A 14312-nucleotide genomic window follows, 5' to 3' on the forward strand; every position below is an offset into this window, starting at 1 on the left:
ACTCACAGGACTGTTATATAAAATCTATTTCTTACACAGTTCTGTCGTCTACGGCCATACCACTGAGAAAGCACCGGTTCTCGTCCGATCACCGTAGTTAAGCTCAGTAGGGCACGGTTAGTACTTGGATGGGTGACCGCCTGGGAATACCGTGTGCTGTAGGCATTTCCTTTTTGTTATCGAGGTACTCACAGGACTGTTATATAATAGATAGATCTTAAACAGTTCTGTCGTCTACGACCATACCACTGAGAAAGCACAGGTTCTCGTCCGATCACCGAAGTTAAGCTCAGTAGGGCGCGGTTAGTACTTGGATGGGTGACCGCCTGGGAATACCGTGTGCTGTAGGCATTTCCTTTTTGTCATCGAAGTACTCACAGGACTGTTATATAATATATATTTCTTACACAGTTCTGTCGTCTACGGCCATACCACTGATAAAGCACCGGTTCTCGTCCGATCACCGAAGTTAAGCTCAGTAGGGCGCGGTTAGTACTTGGATGGGTGACCGCCTGGGAATACCGTGTGCTGTAGGCATTTCCTTTTTGTCATCGAAGTACTCACAGGACTGTTATATAATAGATAGATCTTACACAGTTCTATCGTCTACGGCCATACCACTTAGAAAGCACCGGTTCTTGTCCGATCACCGAAGTTAAGCTCAGTAGGGCGCGGTAAGTACTTGGATGGGTGACCGCTTCGGAATACCGTGTGCTGTAGGCATTTCCTTTTTGTTACCAAAGTACTCACAGGACTGTTATATAAAATCTATTTCTTACACAGTTCTGTCGTCTACGGCCATACCACTGAGAAAGCACCAGTTCTCGTCTGATCACCGAAGTTAAGCTCAGTAGGGCGCGGTTAGTACTTGGATGGGTGACCGCCTGGGAATACCGTGTGCTGTAGGCATTTCCTTTTTGTCATCGAAGTACTCACAGGACTGTTATATAATATATATTTCTTACACAGTTCTGTCGTCTACGGCCATACCACTGAGAAAGCACCGGTTCTCGTCCGATCACCGAAGTTAAGCTCAGTAGGGCGCGGTTAGTACTTTGATGGGTGACCGCCTGGGAATACCGTGTGCTGTAGGCATTTCCTTTTTGTCATCGAAGTACTCACAGGACTGTTATATAATAGATAGATCTCACACAGTTCTATCGTCTACGGCCATACCACTTAGAAAGCACCGGTTCTCGTCCGATCACCGAAGTTAAGCTCAGTAGGGCGCGGTTAGTACTTGGATGGGTGACCGCTTCGGAATACCGTGTGCTGTTGGCATTTCCTTTTTGTTATCGAGGTACTGACAGTACTGTTATATAATAGATAGATGTTACACAGTTCTATCGTTTACGGCCATACCACTGAGAGAACACCAGTTCTCGTCCGATCACAGAACTTAAAGTCAGTAGGGCACGGTTAGTACTTGGACGGGTGACCGCCTGGGAATACCGTGTGCTGTAGGCATTTCCTTTTTGTTATCGAGGTACTCACAGGACTGTTATATAATAGATAGATCTTAAACTCTTCTAACGTCTACGGCCATACCACTGAGAAAGCACCGGTTCTCGTCCGATCACCGTAGTTAAGCTCAGTAGGGCACGGTTAGTACTTGGATAGGTGACCGCCTGGGAATACCGTGTGCTGTAGGCATTTCATTTTTGTCATCGAAGTACTCACAGGACTGTTATAAAATATATATTTCTTACACAGTTCTGTCGTCTACGGCCATACCACTGAGAAAGCACCGGTTCTCGTCCGATCACCGAAGTTAAGCTCAGTAGGGCGCGGTTAGTACTTGGATGGGTGACCGCCTGGGAATACCGTGTGCTGTAGGCATTTCCTTTTTGTCATCGAAGTACTCACAGGACTGTTATATAATAGATAGATGTTACACAGTTCTATCGTCTACGACCATACCACTTAGAAAGCACCGGTTCTCGTCCGATCACCGAAGTTAAGCTCATTAGGGCGCGGTAAGTACTTGGATGGGTGACCGTTTCGTAATACCGTGTGCTGTAGGCATTTCCTTTTTGTTATCGAGGTACTGACAGTACTGTTATATAATAGATAGATGTTACACAGTTCTATCGTTTACGGCCATACCACTGAGAGAACACCAGTTCTCGTCCGATCACAGAACTTAAAGTCAGTAGGGCACGGTTAGTACTTGGACGGGTGACCGCCTGGGAATACCGTGTGCTGTAGGCATTTCCTTTTTGTTATCGAGGTACTCACAGGACTGTTATATAATAGATAGATCTTAAACTCTTCTAACGTCTACGGCCATACCACTGAGAAAGCACCGGTTCTCGTCCGATCACCGAAGTTAAGCTCAGTAGGGCGCGGTCAGTACTTGGATAGGTGACCGCCTGGGAATACCGTGTGCTGTAGGCATTTCCTTTTTGTCATCGAAGTACTCACAGGACTGTTATAAAATATATATTTCTTACACAGTTCTGTCGTCTACGGCCATACCACTGAGAAAGCACCGGTTCTCGTCCGATCACCGAAGTTAAGCTCAGTAGGGCGCGGTTAGTACTTGGATGGGTGACCGCCTGGGAATACCGTGTGCTGTAGGCATTTCCTTTTTGTCATCGAAGTACTCACAGGACTGTTATATAATAGATAGATGTTACACAGTTCTATCGTCTACGGCCATACCACTTAGAAAGCACCGGTTCTCGTCCGATCACCGAAGTTAAGCTCAGTAGGGCGCGGTAAGTACTTGGATGGGTGACCGCTTCGGAATACCGTGTGCTGTAGTCATTTCCTTTTTGTTACCAAAGTACTCACAGGACTGTTATATAAAATCTATTTCTTACACAGTTCTGTCGTCTACGGCCATACCACTGAGAAAGCACCGGTTCTCGTCCGATCACCGTAGTTAAGCTCAGTAGGGCACGGTTAGTACTTGGATGTGTGACCGCCTGGGAATACCGTGTGCTGTAGGCATTTCCTTTTTGTTATCGAGGTACTCACAGGACTGTTATATAATAGATAGATCTTAAACAGTTCTGTCGTCTACGGCCATACCACTGAGAAAGCACCGGTTCTCGTCCGATCACCGAAGTTAAGCTCAGTAGGGCGCGGTTAGTACTTTGATGGGTGACCGCCTGGGAATACCGTGTGCTGTAGGCATTTCCTTTTTGTCATCGAAGTACTCACAGGACTGTTATATAATAGATAGATCTCACACAGTTCTATCGTCTACGGCCATACCACTTAGAAAGCACCGGTTCTCGTCCGATCACCGAAGTTAAGCTCAGTAGGGCGCGGTAAGTACTTGGATGGGTGACCGCTTCGGAATACCGTGTGCTGTAGACATTTCCTTTTTGTTACCAAAGTACTCACAGGACTGTTATATAAAATCTATTTCTTACACAGTTCTGTCGTCTACGGCCATACCACTGAGAAAGCACCGGTTCTCGTCCGATCACCGTAGTTAAGCTCAGTAGGGCACGGTTAGTACTTGGATGGGTGACCGCCTGGGAATACCGTGTGCTGTAGGCATTTCCTTTTTGTTATCGAGGTACTCACAGGACTGTTATATAATAGATAGATCTTAAACAGTTCTGTCGTCTACGACCATACCACTGAGAAAGCACAGGTTCTCGTCCGATCACCGAAGTTAAGCTCAGTAGGGCGCGGTTAGTACTTGGATGGGTGACCGCCTGGGAATACCGTGTGCTGTAGGCATTTCCTTTTTGTCATCGAAGTACTCACAGGACTGTTATATAATATATATTTCTTACACAGTTCTGTCGTCTACGGCCATACCACTGATAAAGCACCGGTTCTCGTCCGATCACCGAAGTTAAGCTCAGTAGGGCGCGGTTAGTACTTGGATGGGTGACCGCCTGGGAATACCGTGTGCTGTAGGCATTTCCTTTTTGTCATCGAAGTACTCACAGGACTGTTATATAATAGATAGATCTTACACAGTTCTATCGTCTACGGCCATACCACTTAGAAAGCACCGGTTCTCGTCCGATCACCGAAGTTAAGCTCAGTAGGGCGCGGTAAGTACTTGGATGGGTGACCGCTTCGGAATACCGTGTGCTGTAGGCATTTCCTTTTTGTTACCAAAGTACTCACAGGACTGTTATATAAAATCTATTTCTTACACAGTTCTGTCGTCTACGGCCATACCACTGAGAAAGCACCGGTTCTCGTCCGATCACCGAAGTTAAGCTCAGTAGGGCGCGGTAAGTACTTGGATGGGTGACCGCTTCGGAATACCGTGTGCTGTAGGCATTTCCTTTTTGTCATCGAAGTACTCACAGGACTGTTATATAATAGATAGATCTTACACAGTTCTATCGTCTACGGCCATACCACTTAGAAAGCACCGGTTCTCGTCCGATCACCGAAGTTAAGCTCAGTAGGGCGCGGTAAGTACTTGGATGGGTGACCGCTTCGGAATACCGTGTGCTGTAGGCATTTCCTTTTTGTTACCAAAGTACTCACAGGACTGTTATATAAAATCTATTTCTTACACAGTTCTGTCGTCTACGGCCATACCACTGAGAAAGCACCGGTTCTCGTCCGATCACCGTAGTTAAGCTCAGTAGGGCACGGTTAGTACTTGGATGTGTGACCGCCTGGGAATACCGTGTGCTGTAGGCATTTCCTTTTTGTTATCGAGGTACTCACAGGACTGTTATATAATAGATAGATCTTAAACAGTTCTGTCGTCTACGACCATACCACTGAGAAAGCACCGGTTCTCGTCCGATCACCGAAGTTAAGCTCAGTAGGGCGCGGTTAGTACTTGGATGGGTGACCGCCTGAGAATACCGTGTGCTGTAGGCATTTCCTTTTTGTCATCGAAGTACTCACAGGACTGTTATATAATAGATAGATCTTACACAGTTCTATCGTCTACGGCCATACCACTTAGAAAGCACCGGTTCTCGTCCGATCACCGAAGTTAAGCTCATTAGGGCGCGGTAAGTACTTTGATGGGTGACCGCTTCGGAATACCGTGTGCTGTAGGCATTTCCTTTTTGTTATCGAGGTACTGACAGGACTGTTATATAATAGATAGATGTTACACAGTTCTATCGTTTACGGCCATACCACTGAGAAAGCACCAGTTCTCGTCCGATCACAGAACTTAAAGTCAGTATGGCACGGTTAGTACTTGGATGGGTGACCGCCTGGGAATACCGTGTGCTGTAGGCATTTCCTTTTTGTCATCGAAGTACTCACAGGACTGTTATATAATATATATTTCTTACACAGTTCTGTCGTCTACGGCCATACCACTTAGAAAGCACCGGTTCTCGTCCGATCACCGAAGTTAAGCTCAGTAGGGCGCGGTAAGTACTTGGATGGGTGACCGCTTCGGAATACCGTGTGCTGTAGGCATTTCCTTTTTGTTACCAAAGTACTCACAGGACTGTTATATAAAATCTATTTCTTACACAGTTCTGTCGTCTACGGCCATACCACTGAGAAAGCACCGGTTCTCGTCCGATCACCGTAGTTAAGCTCAGTAGGGCACGGTTAGTACTTGGATGGGTGACCGCCTGGGAATACCGTGTGCTGTAGGCATTTCCTTTTTGTTATCGAGGTACTCACAGGACTGTTATATAATAGATAGATCTTAAACAGTTCTGTCGTCTACGACCATACCACTGAGAAAGCACCGGTTTTCGTCCGATCACCGAAGTTAAGCTCAGTAGGGCGCGGTTAGTACTTGGATGGGTGACCGCCTGGGAATACCGTGTGCTGTAGGCATTTCCTTTTTGTCATCGAAGTACTCACAGGACTGTTATATAATAGATAGATCTTACACAGTTCTATCGTCTACGGCCATACCACTTAGAAAGCACCGGTTCTCGTCCGATCACCGAAGTTAAGCTCAGTAGTGCGCGGTAAGTACTTGGATGGGTGACCGCTTCGGAATACCGTGTGCTGTAGGCATTTCCTTTTTGTTACCAAAGTACTCACAGGACTGTTATATAAAATCTATTTCTTACACAGTTCTGTCGTCTACGGCCATACCACTGAGAAAGCACCGGTTCTCGTTCGATCACCGTAGTTAAGCTCAGTAGGGCACGGTTAGTACTTGGATGTGTGACCGCCTGGGAATACCGTGTGCTGTAGGCATTTCCTTTTTGTTATCGAGGTACTCACAGGACTGTTATATAATAGATAGATCTTAAACAGTTCTGTCGTCTACGACCATACCACTGAGAAAGCACCGGTTCTCGTCCGATCACCGAAGTTAAGCTCAGTAGGGCGCGGTTAGTACTTGGATGGGTGACCGCCTGGGAATACCGTGTGCTGTAGGCATTTCCTTTTTGTCATCGAAGTACTCACAGGACTGTTATATAATAGATAGATCTTACACAGTTCTATCGTCTACGGCCATACCACTTAGAAAGCACCGGTTCTCGTCCGATCACCGAAGTTAAGCTCATTAGGGCGCGGTAAGTACTTGGATGGGTGACCGCTTCGGAATACCGTGTGCTGTAGGCATTTCCGTTTTGTTATCGAGGTACTGACAGGACTGTTATATAATAGATAGATGTTACACAGTTCTATCGTTTACGGCCATACCACTGAGAAAGCACCGGTTCTCGTCCGATCACCGAAGTTAAGCTCAGTAGGGCGCGGTTAGTACTTGGATGGGTGACCGCCTGGGAATACCGTGTGCTGTAGGCATTTCCTTTTTGTCATCGAAGTACTCACAGGACTGTTATATAATATATATTTCTTACACAGTTCTGTCTTCTACGGCCATACCACTGAGAAAGCACCGGTTCTCGTCCGATCACCGAAGTTAAGCTCAGTAGGGCGCGGTTAGTACTTGGATGGGTGACCGCCTGGGAATACCGTGTGCTGTAGGCATTTCCTTTTTGTCATCGAAGTACTCACAGGACTGTTATATAATAGATAGATCTTACACAGTTCTATCGTCTACGGCCATACCACTTAGAAAGCACCGGTTCTCGTCCGATCACCGAAGTTAAGCTCAGTAGGGCGCGGTAAGTACTTGGATGGGTGACCGCTTCGGAATACCGTGTGCTGTAGGCATTTCCTTTTTGTTACCAAAGTACTCACAGGACTGTTATATAAAATCTATTTCTTACACAGTTCTGTCGTCTACGGCCATACCACTGAGAAAGCACCGGTTCTCGTCCGATCACCGAAGTTAAGCTCAGTAGGGCGCGGTAAGTACTTGGATGGGTGACCGCTTCGGAATACCGTGTGCTGTAGACATTTCCTTTTTGTTACCAAAGTACTCACAGGACTGTTATATAAAATCTATTTCTTACACAGTTCTGTCGTCTACGGCCATACCACTGAGAAAGCACCGGTTCTCGTCCGATCACCGTAGTTAAGCTCAGTAGGGCACGGTTAGTACTTGGATGGGTGACCGCCTGGGAATACCGTGTGCTGTAGGCATTTCCTTTTTGTTATCGAGGTACTCACAGGACTGTTATATAATAGATAGATCTTAAACAGTTCTGTCGTCTACGACCATACCACTAAGAAAGCACCGGTTCTCGTCCGATCACCGAAGTTAAGCTCAGTAGGGCGCGGTTAGTACTTGGATGGGTGACCGCCTGGGAATACCGTGTGCTGTAGGCATTTCCTTTTTGTCATCGAAGTACTCACAGGACTGTTATATAATAGATAGATCTTACACAGTTCTATCGTCTACGGCCATACCACTTAGAAAGCACCGGTTCTCGTCCGATCACCGAAGTTAAGCTCAGTAGGGCGCGGTAAGTACTTGGATGGGTGACCGCTTCGGAATACCGTGTGCTGTAGGCATTTCCTTTTTGTTACCAAAGTACTCACAGGACTGTTATATAAAATCTATTTCTTACACAGTTCTGTCGTCTACGGCCATACCACTGAGAAAGCACCGGTTCTCGTCCGATCACCGTAGTTAAGCTCAGTAGGGCACGGTTAGTACTTGGATGTGTTACCGCCTGGGAATACCGTGTGCTGTAGGCATTTCCTTTTTGTTATCGAGGTACTCACAGGACTGTTATATAATAGATAGATCTTAAACAGTTCTGTCGTCTACGACCATACCACTGAGAAAGCACCGGTTCTCGTCCGATCACCGAAGTTAAGCTCAGTAGGGCGCGGTTAGTACTTGGATGGGTGACCGCTTCGGAATACCGTGTGGTGTAGGCATTTCCTTTTTGTTATCGAGGTACTGACAGGACTGTTATATAATAGATAGATGTTACACAGTTCTATCGTTTACGGCCATACCACTGAGAAAGCACCAGTTCTCGTCCGATCACAGAACTTAAAGTCAGTAGGGCACGGTTAGTACTTGGACGGGTGACCGCCTGGGAATACCGTGTGCTGTAGGCATTTCCTTTTTGTTATCGAGGTACTCACAGGACTGTTATATAATAGATAGATCTTAAACAGTTCTATCGTCTACGGCCATACCACTGAGAAAGCACCGGTTCTCGTCCGATCATCGAAGTTAAGCTCAGTAGGGCGCGGTTAGTACTTGGATGGGTGACAGCCTGGGAATACCGTGTGCTGTAGGCATTTACTTTTTGTTTTCGAAGTACTAACAGGACTGTTATATAATAGATAGATCTTACACAGTTCTATCGTCTACGGCCATACCCCTAAAAAAGCACCGGTTCTCGTCCGATCACCGAAGTTAAGCTCAGTAGGGCGCGGTTAGTACTTGGATGGGTGACCGCCTGGGAATACCGTGTGCTGTAGGCATTTCCTTTTTGTCATCGAAGTACTCACAGGACTGTTATATAATATATATTTCTTACACAGTTCTGTCGTCTACGGCCATACCACTGAGAAAGCACCGGTTCTCGTCCGATCACCGAAGTTAAGCTCAGTAGGGCGCGGTAAGTACTTGGATGGGTGACCGCTTCGGAATACCGTGTGCTGTTGGCATTTCCTTTTTGTTATCGAGGTACTGACAGTACTGTTATATAATAGATAGATGTTACACAGTCCTATCGTTTACGGCCATACCACTGAGAAAGCACCAGTTCTCGTCCGATCACAGAACTTAAAGTCAGTAGGGCACGGTTAGTACTTGGACGGGTGACCGCCTGGGAATACCGTGTGCTGTAGGCATTTCCTTTTTGTTATCGAGGTACTCACAGGACTGTTATATAATAGATAGATCTTAAACTGTTCTAACGTCTACGGCCATACCACTGAGAAAGCACCGGTTCTCGTCCGATCACCGAAGTTAAGCTCAGTAGGGCGCGGTTAGTACTTGGATAGGTGACCGCCTGGGAATACCGTGTGCTGTAGGCATTTCCTTTTTGTCATCGAAGTACTCACAGGACTGTTATATAATATATATTTCTTACACAGTTCTGTCGTCTACGGCCATACCACTGAGAAAGCACCGGTTCTCGTCCGATCACCGAAGTTAAGCTCAGTAGGGCGCGGTAAGTACTTGGATGGGTGACCGCTTCGGAATACCGTGTGCTGTAGGCATTTCCTTTTTGTTATCGAGTTACTGACAGGACTGTTATATAATAGATAGATGTTACACAGTTCTATCGTTTACGGCCATACCACTGAGAAAGCACCAGTTCTCGTCCGATCACAGAACTTAAAGTCAGTAGGGCACGGTTAGTACTTGGACGGGTGACCGCCTGGGAATACCGTGTGCTGTAGGCATTTCCTTTTTGTTATCGAGGTACTCACAGGACTGTTAAATAATAGATAGATCTTAAACAGTTCTATCGTCTACGGCCATACCACTGAGAAAGCACCGGTTCTCGTCCGATCACCGAAGTTAAGCTCAGTAGGGCGCGGTTAGTACTTGGATGGGTGACAGCCTGGGAATACCGTGTGCTGTAGGCATTTACTTTTTGTTTTCGAAGTACTAACAGGACTGTTATATAATAGATAGATCTTACACAGTTCTATCGTCTACGGCCATACCACTGAAAAAGCACCGGTTCTCGTCCGATCACCGAAGTTAAGCTCAGTAGGGCGCGGTTAGTACTTGGATGGGTGACCGCCTGGGAATACCGTGTGCTGTAGGCATTTCCTTTTTGTCATCGAAGTACTCACAGGACTGTTATATAATATATATTTCTTACACAGTTCTGTCGTCTACGGCCATACCACTGAGAAAGCACCGGATCTCGTCCGATCACCGTAGTTAACCTCATTAGGGCACGGTTAGTACTTGGATGGGTGACCGCCTGAGAATACCGTGTGCTGTAGGCATTTTCTTTTTGTTATCGTTTTACTCACAGGACCGTTATATAATAGATAGATCTTACACAGTTCTATCGTCTACGGCCATACCACTGAGAAAGCACCAGTTCTCGTCTGATCACCGAAGTTAAGCTAAGTAGGGCGCGGTTAGTACTTGGATGGGTGACCGCCTGGGAATACCGTGTGCTGTAGGCATTTCCTTTTTGTCATCGAAGTACTCACAGGACTGTTATATAATATATATTTCTTACACAGTTCTGTCGTCTACGGCCATACCACTGAGAAAGCACCGGTTCTCGTCCGATCACCGAAGTTAAGCTCAGTAGGGCGCGGTTAGTACTTGGATGGGTGACCGCCTGGGAATACCGTGTGCTGTAGGCATTTCCTTTTTGTCATCGAAGTACTCACAGGACTGTTATATAATAGATAGATCTCACACAGTTCTATCGTCTACTGCCATACCACTTAGAAAGCACCGGTTCTCGTCCGATCACCGAAGTTAAGCTCAGTAGGGCGCGGTAAGTACTTGGATGGGTGACCGCTTCGGAATACCGTGTGCTGTAGACATTTCCTTTTTGTTACCAAAGTACTCACAGGACTGTTATATAAAATCTATTTCTTACACAGTTCTGTCGTCTACGGCCATACCACTGAGAAAGCACCGGTTCTCGTCCGATCACCGTAGTTAAGCTCAGTAGGGCACGGTTAGTACTTGGATGGGTGACCGCCTGGGAATACCGTGTGCTGTAGGCATTTCCTTTTTGTTATCGAGGTACTCACAGGACTGTTATATAATAGATAGATCTTAAACAGTTCTGTCGTCTACGACCATACCACTGAGAAAGCACAGGTTCTCGTCCGATCACCGAAGTTAAGCTCAGTAGGGCGCGGTTAGTACTTGGATGGGTGACCGCCTGGGAATACCGTGTGCTGTAGGCATTTCCTTTTTGTCATCGAAGTACTCACAGGACTGTTATATAATATATATTTCTTACACAGTTCTGTCGTCTACGGCCATACCACTGAGAAAGCACCGGTTCTCGTCCCATCACCGAAGTTAAGCTCAGTAGGGCGCGGTTAGTACTTGGATGGGTGACCGCCTGGGAATACCGTGTGCTGTAGGCATTTCCTTTTTGTCATCGAAGTACTCACAGGACTGTTATATAATAGATAGATCTTACACAGTTCTATCGTCTACGGCCATACCACTTAGAAAGCACCGGTTCTCGTCCGATCACCGAAGTTAAGCTCAGTAGGGCGCGGTAAGTACTTGGATGGGTGACCGCTTCGGAATACCGTGTGCTGTAGGCATTTCCTTTTTGTTACCAAAGTACTCACAGGACTGTTATATAAAATCTATTTCTTACACAGTTCTGTCGTCTACGGCCATACCACTGAGAAAGCACCGGTTCTCGTCCGATCACCGAAGTTAAGCTCAGTAGGGCGCGGTAAGTACTTGGATGGGTGACCGCTTCGGAATACCGTGTGCTGTAGGCATTTCCTTTTTGTCATCGAAGTACTCACAGGACTGTTATATAATAGATAGATCTTACACAGTTCTATCGTCTACGGCCATACCACTTAGAAAGCACCGGTTCTCGTCCGATCACCGAAGTTAAGCTCAGTAGGGCGCGGTAAGTACTTGGATGGGTGACCGCTTCGGAATACCGTGTGCTGTAGGCATTTCCTTTTTGTTACCAAAGTACTCACAGGACTGTTATATAAAATCTATTTCTTACACAGTTCTGTCGTCTACGGCCATACCACTGAGAAAGCACCGGTTCTCGTCCGATCACCGTAGTTAAGCTCAGTAGGGCACGGTTAGTACTTGGATGTGTGACCGCCTGGGAATACCGTGTGCTGTAGGCATTTCCTTTTTGTTATCGAGGTACTCACAGGACTGTTATATAATAGATAGATCTTAAACAGTTCTGTCGTCTACGACCATACCACTGAGAAAGCACCGGTTCTCGTCCGATCACCGAAGTTAAGCTCAGTAGGGCGCGGTTAGTACTTGGATGGGTGACCGCCTGGGAATACCGTGTGCTGTAGGCATTTCCTTTTTGTCATCGAAGTACTCACAGGACTGTTATATAATAGATAGATCTTACACAGTTCTATCGTCTACGGCCATACCACTTAGAAAGCACCGGTTCTCGTCCGATCACCGAAGTTAAGCTCAGTAGGGCGCGGTAAGTACTTGGATGGGTGACCGCTTCGGAATACCGTGTGCTGTAGGCATTTCCTTTTTGTTATCGAGGTACTGACAGGACTGTTATATAATAGATAGATGTTACACAGTTCTATCGTTTACGGCCATACCACTGAGAAAGCACCAGTTCTCGTCCGATCACAGAACTTAAAGTCAGTATGGCACGGTTAGTACTTGGATGGGTGACCGCCTGGGAATACCGTGTGCTGTAGGCATTTCCTTTTTGTCATCGAAGTACTCACAGGACTGTTATATAATATATATTTCTTACACAGTTCTGTCGTCTACGGCCATACCACTTAGAAAGCACCGGTTCTCGTCCGATCACCGAAGTTAAGCTCAGTAGGGCGCGGTAAGTACTTGGATGGGTGACCGCTTCGGAATACCGTGTGCTGTAGGCATTTCCTTTTTGTTACCAAAGTACTCACAGGACTGTTATATAAAATCTATTTCTTACACAGTTCTGTCGTCTACGGCCATACCACTGAGAAAGCACCGGTTCTCGTCCGATCACCGTAGTTAAGCTCAGTAGGGCACGGTTAGTACTTGGATGGGTGACCGCCTGGGAATACCGTGTGCTGTAGGCATTTCCTTTTTGTTATCGAGGTACTCACAGGACTGTTATATAATAGATAGATCTTAAACAGTTCTGTCGTCTACGACCATACCACTGAGAAAGCACCGGTTCTCGTCCGATCACCGAAGTTAAGCTCAGTAGGGCGCGGTTAGTACTTGGATGGGTGACCGCCTGGGAATACCGTGTGCTGTAGGCATTTCCTTTTTGTCATCGAAGTACTCACAGGACTGTTATATAATAGATAGATCTTACACAGTTCTATCGTCTACGGCCATACCACTTAGAAAGCACCGGTTCTCGTCCGATCACCGAAGTTAAGCTCAGTAGGGCGCGGTAAGTACTTGGATGGGTGACCGCTTCGGAATACCGTGTGCTGTAGGCATTTCCTTTTTGTTACCAAAGTACTCACAGGACTGTTATATAAAATCTATTTCTTACACAGTTCTGTCGTCTACGGCCATACCACTGAGAAAGCACCGGTTCTCGTCCGATCACCGTAGTTAAGCTCAGTAGGGCACGGTTAGTACTTGGATGTGTGACCGCCTGGGAATACCGTGTGCTGTAGGCATTTCCTTTTTGTTATCGAGGTACTCACAGGACTGTTATATAATAGATAGATCTTAAACAGTTCTGTCGTCTACGACCATACCACTGAGAAAGCACCGGTTCTCGTCCGATCACCGAAGTTAAGCTCAGTAGGGCGCGGTTAGTACTTGGATGGGTGACCGCCTGGGAATACCGTGTGCTGTAGGCATTTCCTTTGCGTCATCGAAGTACTCACAGGACTGTTATATAATAGATAGATCTTACACAGTTCTATCGTCTACGGCCATACCACTTAGAAAGCACCGGTTCTCGTCCGATCACCGAAGTTAAGCTCATTAGGGCGCGGTAAGTACTTGGATGGGTGACCGCTTGGGAATACCGTGTGCTGTAGGCATTTCCTTTTTGTTATCGAGGTACTGACAGGACTGTTATATAATAGATAGATGTTACACAGTTCTATCGTTTACGGCCATACCACTGAGAAAGCACCGGTTCTCGTCCGATCACCGAAGTTAAGCTCAGTAGGGCGCGGTTAGTACTCGGATGGGTGACCGCCTGGGAATACCGTGTGCTGTAGGCATTTCCTTTTTGTCATCGAAGTACTCACAGGACTGTTATATAATATATATTTCTTACACAGTTCTGTCTTCTACGGCCATACCACTGAGAAAGCACCGGTTCTCGTCCGATCACCGAAGTTAAGCTCAGTAGGGCGCGGTTAGTACTTGGATGGGTGACCGCCTGGGAATACCGTGTGCTGTAGGCATTTCCTTTTTG

At 46.5% G+C, this 14312-nt stretch overlaps 69 non-coding genes and 8 pseudogenes across 69 annotated transcripts; all 77 read left to right on the forward strand.

The window, feature by feature from the left end:
• Nucleotides 1-46: 46 nt before the first annotated feature.
• Nucleotides 47-165, forward strand: LOC125563306. Its single transcript, XR_007308325.1, has one exon. It is a non-coding gene; the product is annotated as a 5S ribosomal RNA (ribosomal RNA).
• A 67-nt stretch (nt 166-232) lies between these two features.
• LOC125564935 lies at nt 233-351 on the forward strand. Its single transcript, XR_007309953.1, has one exon. It is a non-coding gene; the product is annotated as a 5S ribosomal RNA (ribosomal RNA).
• A 67-nt stretch (nt 352-418) lies between these two features.
• Nucleotides 419-537, forward strand: LOC125563537. Its single transcript, XR_007308556.1, has one exon. It is a non-coding gene; the product is annotated as a 5S ribosomal RNA (ribosomal RNA).
• A 67-nt stretch (nt 538-604) lies between these two features.
• LOC125566105 lies at nt 605-723 on the forward strand. Its single transcript, XR_007311112.1, has one exon. It is a non-coding gene; the product is annotated as a 5S ribosomal RNA (ribosomal RNA).
• Nucleotides 724-790: 67 nt separating this feature from the next.
• LOC125563985 lies at nt 791-909 on the forward strand. The gene has a single exon (XR_007309004.1). It is a non-coding gene; the product is annotated as a 5S ribosomal RNA (ribosomal RNA).
• A 67-nt stretch (nt 910-976) lies between these two features.
• On the forward strand, nt 977-1095 carry LOC125563231. The gene has a single exon (XR_007308250.1). It is a non-coding gene; the product is annotated as a 5S ribosomal RNA (ribosomal RNA).
• A 67-nt stretch (nt 1096-1162) lies between these two features.
• LOC125565854 lies at nt 1163-1281 on the forward strand. The gene has a single exon (XR_007310863.1). It is a non-coding gene; the product is annotated as a 5S ribosomal RNA (ribosomal RNA).
• Nucleotides 1282-1348: 67 nt separating this feature from the next.
• LOC125566797 lies at nt 1349-1467 on the forward strand (annotated as a pseudogene).
• Nucleotides 1468-1534: 67 nt separating this feature from the next.
• On the forward strand, nt 1535-1653 carry LOC125564314. The gene has a single exon (XR_007309332.1). It is a non-coding gene; the product is annotated as a 5S ribosomal RNA (ribosomal RNA).
• Nucleotides 1654-1720: 67 nt separating this feature from the next.
• Nucleotides 1721-1839, forward strand: LOC125564338. The gene has a single exon (XR_007309357.1). It is a non-coding gene; the product is annotated as a 5S ribosomal RNA (ribosomal RNA).
• A 67-nt stretch (nt 1840-1906) lies between these two features.
• Nucleotides 1907-2025, forward strand: LOC125566854 (annotated as a pseudogene).
• A 67-nt stretch (nt 2026-2092) lies between these two features.
• Nucleotides 2093-2211, forward strand: LOC125566798 (annotated as a pseudogene).
• A 67-nt stretch (nt 2212-2278) lies between these two features.
• LOC125564628 lies at nt 2279-2397 on the forward strand. The gene has a single exon (XR_007309647.1). It is a non-coding gene; the product is annotated as a 5S ribosomal RNA (ribosomal RNA).
• Nucleotides 2398-2464: 67 nt separating this feature from the next.
• LOC125564350 lies at nt 2465-2583 on the forward strand. Its single transcript, XR_007309369.1, has one exon. It is a non-coding gene; the product is annotated as a 5S ribosomal RNA (ribosomal RNA).
• A 67-nt stretch (nt 2584-2650) lies between these two features.
• LOC125565779 lies at nt 2651-2769 on the forward strand. Its single transcript, XR_007310790.1, has one exon. It is a non-coding gene; the product is annotated as a 5S ribosomal RNA (ribosomal RNA).
• A 67-nt stretch (nt 2770-2836) lies between these two features.
• On the forward strand, nt 2837-2955 carry LOC125564795. The gene has a single exon (XR_007309813.1). It is a non-coding gene; the product is annotated as a 5S ribosomal RNA (ribosomal RNA).
• A 67-nt stretch (nt 2956-3022) lies between these two features.
• On the forward strand, nt 3023-3141 carry LOC125563232. The gene has a single exon (XR_007308251.1). It is a non-coding gene; the product is annotated as a 5S ribosomal RNA (ribosomal RNA).
• Nucleotides 3142-3208: 67 nt separating this feature from the next.
• On the forward strand, nt 3209-3327 carry LOC125565114. The gene has a single exon (XR_007310131.1). It is a non-coding gene; the product is annotated as a 5S ribosomal RNA (ribosomal RNA).
• A 67-nt stretch (nt 3328-3394) lies between these two features.
• On the forward strand, nt 3395-3513 carry LOC125563307. Its single transcript, XR_007308326.1, has one exon. It is a non-coding gene; the product is annotated as a 5S ribosomal RNA (ribosomal RNA).
• A 67-nt stretch (nt 3514-3580) lies between these two features.
• On the forward strand, nt 3581-3699 carry LOC125564936. The gene has a single exon (XR_007309954.1). It is a non-coding gene; the product is annotated as a 5S ribosomal RNA (ribosomal RNA).
• Nucleotides 3700-3766: 67 nt separating this feature from the next.
• LOC125563538 lies at nt 3767-3885 on the forward strand. Its single transcript, XR_007308557.1, has one exon. It is a non-coding gene; the product is annotated as a 5S ribosomal RNA (ribosomal RNA).
• A 67-nt stretch (nt 3886-3952) lies between these two features.
• LOC125565450 lies at nt 3953-4071 on the forward strand. The gene has a single exon (XR_007310464.1). It is a non-coding gene; the product is annotated as a 5S ribosomal RNA (ribosomal RNA).
• Nucleotides 4072-4138: 67 nt separating this feature from the next.
• On the forward strand, nt 4139-4257 carry LOC125564362. Its single transcript, XR_007309381.1, has one exon. It is a non-coding gene; the product is annotated as a 5S ribosomal RNA (ribosomal RNA).
• A 67-nt stretch (nt 4258-4324) lies between these two features.
• LOC125565451 lies at nt 4325-4443 on the forward strand. Its single transcript, XR_007310465.1, has one exon. It is a non-coding gene; the product is annotated as a 5S ribosomal RNA (ribosomal RNA).
• A 67-nt stretch (nt 4444-4510) lies between these two features.
• On the forward strand, nt 4511-4629 carry LOC125564796. Its single transcript, XR_007309814.1, has one exon. It is a non-coding gene; the product is annotated as a 5S ribosomal RNA (ribosomal RNA).
• A 67-nt stretch (nt 4630-4696) lies between these two features.
• LOC125564164 lies at nt 4697-4815 on the forward strand. The gene has a single exon (XR_007309184.1). It is a non-coding gene; the product is annotated as a 5S ribosomal RNA (ribosomal RNA).
• Nucleotides 4816-4882: 67 nt separating this feature from the next.
• Nucleotides 4883-5001, forward strand: LOC125566271. The gene has a single exon (XR_007311278.1). It is a non-coding gene; the product is annotated as a 5S ribosomal RNA (ribosomal RNA).
• Nucleotides 5002-5068: 67 nt separating this feature from the next.
• On the forward strand, nt 5069-5187 carry LOC125566783 (annotated as a pseudogene).
• Nucleotides 5188-5254: 67 nt separating this feature from the next.
• On the forward strand, nt 5255-5373 carry LOC125565453. The gene has a single exon (XR_007310467.1). It is a non-coding gene; the product is annotated as a 5S ribosomal RNA (ribosomal RNA).
• Nucleotides 5374-5440: 67 nt separating this feature from the next.
• On the forward strand, nt 5441-5559 carry LOC125563308. The gene has a single exon (XR_007308327.1). It is a non-coding gene; the product is annotated as a 5S ribosomal RNA (ribosomal RNA).
• A 67-nt stretch (nt 5560-5626) lies between these two features.
• On the forward strand, nt 5627-5745 carry LOC125564680. The gene has a single exon (XR_007309699.1). It is a non-coding gene; the product is annotated as a 5S ribosomal RNA (ribosomal RNA).
• Nucleotides 5746-5812: 67 nt separating this feature from the next.
• LOC125566283 lies at nt 5813-5931 on the forward strand. The gene has a single exon (XR_007311290.1). It is a non-coding gene; the product is annotated as a 5S ribosomal RNA (ribosomal RNA).
• Nucleotides 5932-5998: 67 nt separating this feature from the next.
• On the forward strand, nt 5999-6117 carry LOC125564979. The gene has a single exon (XR_007309997.1). It is a non-coding gene; the product is annotated as a 5S ribosomal RNA (ribosomal RNA).
• A 67-nt stretch (nt 6118-6184) lies between these two features.
• On the forward strand, nt 6185-6303 carry LOC125563817. The gene has a single exon (XR_007308836.1). It is a non-coding gene; the product is annotated as a 5S ribosomal RNA (ribosomal RNA).
• Nucleotides 6304-6370: 67 nt separating this feature from the next.
• Nucleotides 6371-6489, forward strand: LOC125566176. Its single transcript, XR_007311183.1, has one exon. It is a non-coding gene; the product is annotated as a 5S ribosomal RNA (ribosomal RNA).
• A 67-nt stretch (nt 6490-6556) lies between these two features.
• LOC125563507 lies at nt 6557-6675 on the forward strand. The gene has a single exon (XR_007308526.1). It is a non-coding gene; the product is annotated as a 5S ribosomal RNA (ribosomal RNA).
• Nucleotides 6676-6742: 67 nt separating this feature from the next.
• LOC125563603 lies at nt 6743-6861 on the forward strand. Its single transcript, XR_007308622.1, has one exon. It is a non-coding gene; the product is annotated as a 5S ribosomal RNA (ribosomal RNA).
• A 67-nt stretch (nt 6862-6928) lies between these two features.
• LOC125565454 lies at nt 6929-7047 on the forward strand. Its single transcript, XR_007310468.1, has one exon. It is a non-coding gene; the product is annotated as a 5S ribosomal RNA (ribosomal RNA).
• Nucleotides 7048-7114: 67 nt separating this feature from the next.
• On the forward strand, nt 7115-7233 carry LOC125564044. The gene has a single exon (XR_007309063.1). It is a non-coding gene; the product is annotated as a 5S ribosomal RNA (ribosomal RNA).
• Nucleotides 7234-7300: 67 nt separating this feature from the next.
• On the forward strand, nt 7301-7419 carry LOC125563309. Its single transcript, XR_007308328.1, has one exon. It is a non-coding gene; the product is annotated as a 5S ribosomal RNA (ribosomal RNA).
• Nucleotides 7420-7486: 67 nt separating this feature from the next.
• LOC125564853 lies at nt 7487-7605 on the forward strand. Its single transcript, XR_007309871.1, has one exon. It is a non-coding gene; the product is annotated as a 5S ribosomal RNA (ribosomal RNA).
• A 67-nt stretch (nt 7606-7672) lies between these two features.
• On the forward strand, nt 7673-7791 carry LOC125565455. Its single transcript, XR_007310469.1, has one exon. It is a non-coding gene; the product is annotated as a 5S ribosomal RNA (ribosomal RNA).
• Nucleotides 7792-7858: 67 nt separating this feature from the next.
• Nucleotides 7859-7977, forward strand: LOC125565340. Its single transcript, XR_007310354.1, has one exon. It is a non-coding gene; the product is annotated as a 5S ribosomal RNA (ribosomal RNA).
• A 67-nt stretch (nt 7978-8044) lies between these two features.
• Nucleotides 8045-8163, forward strand: LOC125564916. Its single transcript, XR_007309934.1, has one exon. It is a non-coding gene; the product is annotated as a 5S ribosomal RNA (ribosomal RNA).
• A 67-nt stretch (nt 8164-8230) lies between these two features.
• On the forward strand, nt 8231-8349 carry LOC125566660 (annotated as a pseudogene).
• A 67-nt stretch (nt 8350-8416) lies between these two features.
• Nucleotides 8417-8535, forward strand: LOC125565732. Its single transcript, XR_007310743.1, has one exon. It is a non-coding gene; the product is annotated as a 5S ribosomal RNA (ribosomal RNA).
• A 67-nt stretch (nt 8536-8602) lies between these two features.
• On the forward strand, nt 8603-8721 carry LOC125565336. Its single transcript, XR_007310350.1, has one exon. It is a non-coding gene; the product is annotated as a 5S ribosomal RNA (ribosomal RNA).
• A 67-nt stretch (nt 8722-8788) lies between these two features.
• Nucleotides 8789-8907, forward strand: LOC125565031. Its single transcript, XR_007310049.1, has one exon. It is a non-coding gene; the product is annotated as a 5S ribosomal RNA (ribosomal RNA).
• Nucleotides 8908-8974: 67 nt separating this feature from the next.
• LOC125566661 lies at nt 8975-9093 on the forward strand (annotated as a pseudogene).
• A 67-nt stretch (nt 9094-9160) lies between these two features.
• LOC125564022 lies at nt 9161-9279 on the forward strand. The gene has a single exon (XR_007309041.1). It is a non-coding gene; the product is annotated as a 5S ribosomal RNA (ribosomal RNA).
• Nucleotides 9280-9346: 67 nt separating this feature from the next.
• Nucleotides 9347-9465, forward strand: LOC125564363. The gene has a single exon (XR_007309382.1). It is a non-coding gene; the product is annotated as a 5S ribosomal RNA (ribosomal RNA).
• A 67-nt stretch (nt 9466-9532) lies between these two features.
• LOC125566662 lies at nt 9533-9651 on the forward strand (annotated as a pseudogene).
• Nucleotides 9652-9718: 67 nt separating this feature from the next.
• LOC125564698 lies at nt 9719-9837 on the forward strand. Its single transcript, XR_007309717.1, has one exon. It is a non-coding gene; the product is annotated as a 5S ribosomal RNA (ribosomal RNA).
• A 67-nt stretch (nt 9838-9904) lies between these two features.
• Nucleotides 9905-10023, forward strand: LOC125563936. Its single transcript, XR_007308955.1, has one exon. It is a non-coding gene; the product is annotated as a 5S ribosomal RNA (ribosomal RNA).
• A 67-nt stretch (nt 10024-10090) lies between these two features.
• Nucleotides 10091-10209, forward strand: LOC125566210. The gene has a single exon (XR_007311217.1). It is a non-coding gene; the product is annotated as a 5S ribosomal RNA (ribosomal RNA).
• A 67-nt stretch (nt 10210-10276) lies between these two features.
• LOC125564970 lies at nt 10277-10395 on the forward strand. The gene has a single exon (XR_007309988.1). It is a non-coding gene; the product is annotated as a 5S ribosomal RNA (ribosomal RNA).
• Nucleotides 10396-10462: 67 nt separating this feature from the next.
• LOC125564361 lies at nt 10463-10581 on the forward strand. Its single transcript, XR_007309380.1, has one exon. It is a non-coding gene; the product is annotated as a 5S ribosomal RNA (ribosomal RNA).
• A 67-nt stretch (nt 10582-10648) lies between these two features.
• On the forward strand, nt 10649-10767 carry LOC125565900. Its single transcript, XR_007310909.1, has one exon. It is a non-coding gene; the product is annotated as a 5S ribosomal RNA (ribosomal RNA).
• Nucleotides 10768-10834: 67 nt separating this feature from the next.
• Nucleotides 10835-10953, forward strand: LOC125563310. Its single transcript, XR_007308329.1, has one exon. It is a non-coding gene; the product is annotated as a 5S ribosomal RNA (ribosomal RNA).
• A 67-nt stretch (nt 10954-11020) lies between these two features.
• On the forward strand, nt 11021-11139 carry LOC125564937. Its single transcript, XR_007309955.1, has one exon. It is a non-coding gene; the product is annotated as a 5S ribosomal RNA (ribosomal RNA).
• A 67-nt stretch (nt 11140-11206) lies between these two features.
• On the forward strand, nt 11207-11325 carry LOC125565019. The gene has a single exon (XR_007310037.1). It is a non-coding gene; the product is annotated as a 5S ribosomal RNA (ribosomal RNA).
• A 67-nt stretch (nt 11326-11392) lies between these two features.
• Nucleotides 11393-11511, forward strand: LOC125565456. Its single transcript, XR_007310470.1, has one exon. It is a non-coding gene; the product is annotated as a 5S ribosomal RNA (ribosomal RNA).
• A 67-nt stretch (nt 11512-11578) lies between these two features.
• Nucleotides 11579-11697, forward strand: LOC125564364. The gene has a single exon (XR_007309383.1). It is a non-coding gene; the product is annotated as a 5S ribosomal RNA (ribosomal RNA).
• Nucleotides 11698-11764: 67 nt separating this feature from the next.
• On the forward strand, nt 11765-11883 carry LOC125565457. Its single transcript, XR_007310471.1, has one exon. It is a non-coding gene; the product is annotated as a 5S ribosomal RNA (ribosomal RNA).
• Nucleotides 11884-11950: 67 nt separating this feature from the next.
• On the forward strand, nt 11951-12069 carry LOC125564797. Its single transcript, XR_007309815.1, has one exon. It is a non-coding gene; the product is annotated as a 5S ribosomal RNA (ribosomal RNA).
• A 67-nt stretch (nt 12070-12136) lies between these two features.
• On the forward strand, nt 12137-12255 carry LOC125563818. Its single transcript, XR_007308837.1, has one exon. It is a non-coding gene; the product is annotated as a 5S ribosomal RNA (ribosomal RNA).
• Nucleotides 12256-12322: 67 nt separating this feature from the next.
• LOC125565459 lies at nt 12323-12441 on the forward strand. The gene has a single exon (XR_007310473.1). It is a non-coding gene; the product is annotated as a 5S ribosomal RNA (ribosomal RNA).
• Nucleotides 12442-12508: 67 nt separating this feature from the next.
• On the forward strand, nt 12509-12627 carry LOC125566784 (annotated as a pseudogene).
• Nucleotides 12628-12694: 67 nt separating this feature from the next.
• LOC125565460 lies at nt 12695-12813 on the forward strand. Its single transcript, XR_007310474.1, has one exon. It is a non-coding gene; the product is annotated as a 5S ribosomal RNA (ribosomal RNA).
• A 67-nt stretch (nt 12814-12880) lies between these two features.
• LOC125563312 lies at nt 12881-12999 on the forward strand. The gene has a single exon (XR_007308331.1). It is a non-coding gene; the product is annotated as a 5S ribosomal RNA (ribosomal RNA).
• A 67-nt stretch (nt 13000-13066) lies between these two features.
• LOC125563819 lies at nt 13067-13185 on the forward strand. The gene has a single exon (XR_007308838.1). It is a non-coding gene; the product is annotated as a 5S ribosomal RNA (ribosomal RNA).
• Nucleotides 13186-13252: 67 nt separating this feature from the next.
• LOC125565461 lies at nt 13253-13371 on the forward strand. The gene has a single exon (XR_007310475.1). It is a non-coding gene; the product is annotated as a 5S ribosomal RNA (ribosomal RNA).
• A 67-nt stretch (nt 13372-13438) lies between these two features.
• LOC125564799 lies at nt 13439-13557 on the forward strand. The gene has a single exon (XR_007309817.1). It is a non-coding gene; the product is annotated as a 5S ribosomal RNA (ribosomal RNA).
• A 67-nt stretch (nt 13558-13624) lies between these two features.
• Nucleotides 13625-13743, forward strand: LOC125563820. The gene has a single exon (XR_007308839.1). It is a non-coding gene; the product is annotated as a 5S ribosomal RNA (ribosomal RNA).
• Nucleotides 13744-13810: 67 nt separating this feature from the next.
• On the forward strand, nt 13811-13929 carry LOC125565830. Its single transcript, XR_007310839.1, has one exon. It is a non-coding gene; the product is annotated as a 5S ribosomal RNA (ribosomal RNA).
• Nucleotides 13930-13996: 67 nt separating this feature from the next.
• Nucleotides 13997-14115, forward strand: LOC125563611. The gene has a single exon (XR_007308630.1). It is a non-coding gene; the product is annotated as a 5S ribosomal RNA (ribosomal RNA).
• Nucleotides 14116-14182: 67 nt separating this feature from the next.
• Nucleotides 14183-14301, forward strand: LOC125563604. The gene has a single exon (XR_007308623.1). It is a non-coding gene; the product is annotated as a 5S ribosomal RNA (ribosomal RNA).
• The last annotated feature ends 11 nt before the right edge of the window (nt 14302-14312 follow it).

Source organism: Nematostella vectensis, chromosome 5 (genome assembly GCF_932526225.1).
Source record: "Nematostella vectensis chromosome 5, jaNemVect1.1, whole genome shotgun sequence".
Taxonomy (NCBI): Eukaryota; Metazoa; Cnidaria; class Anthozoa; order Actiniaria; family Edwardsiidae; genus Nematostella; species Nematostella vectensis.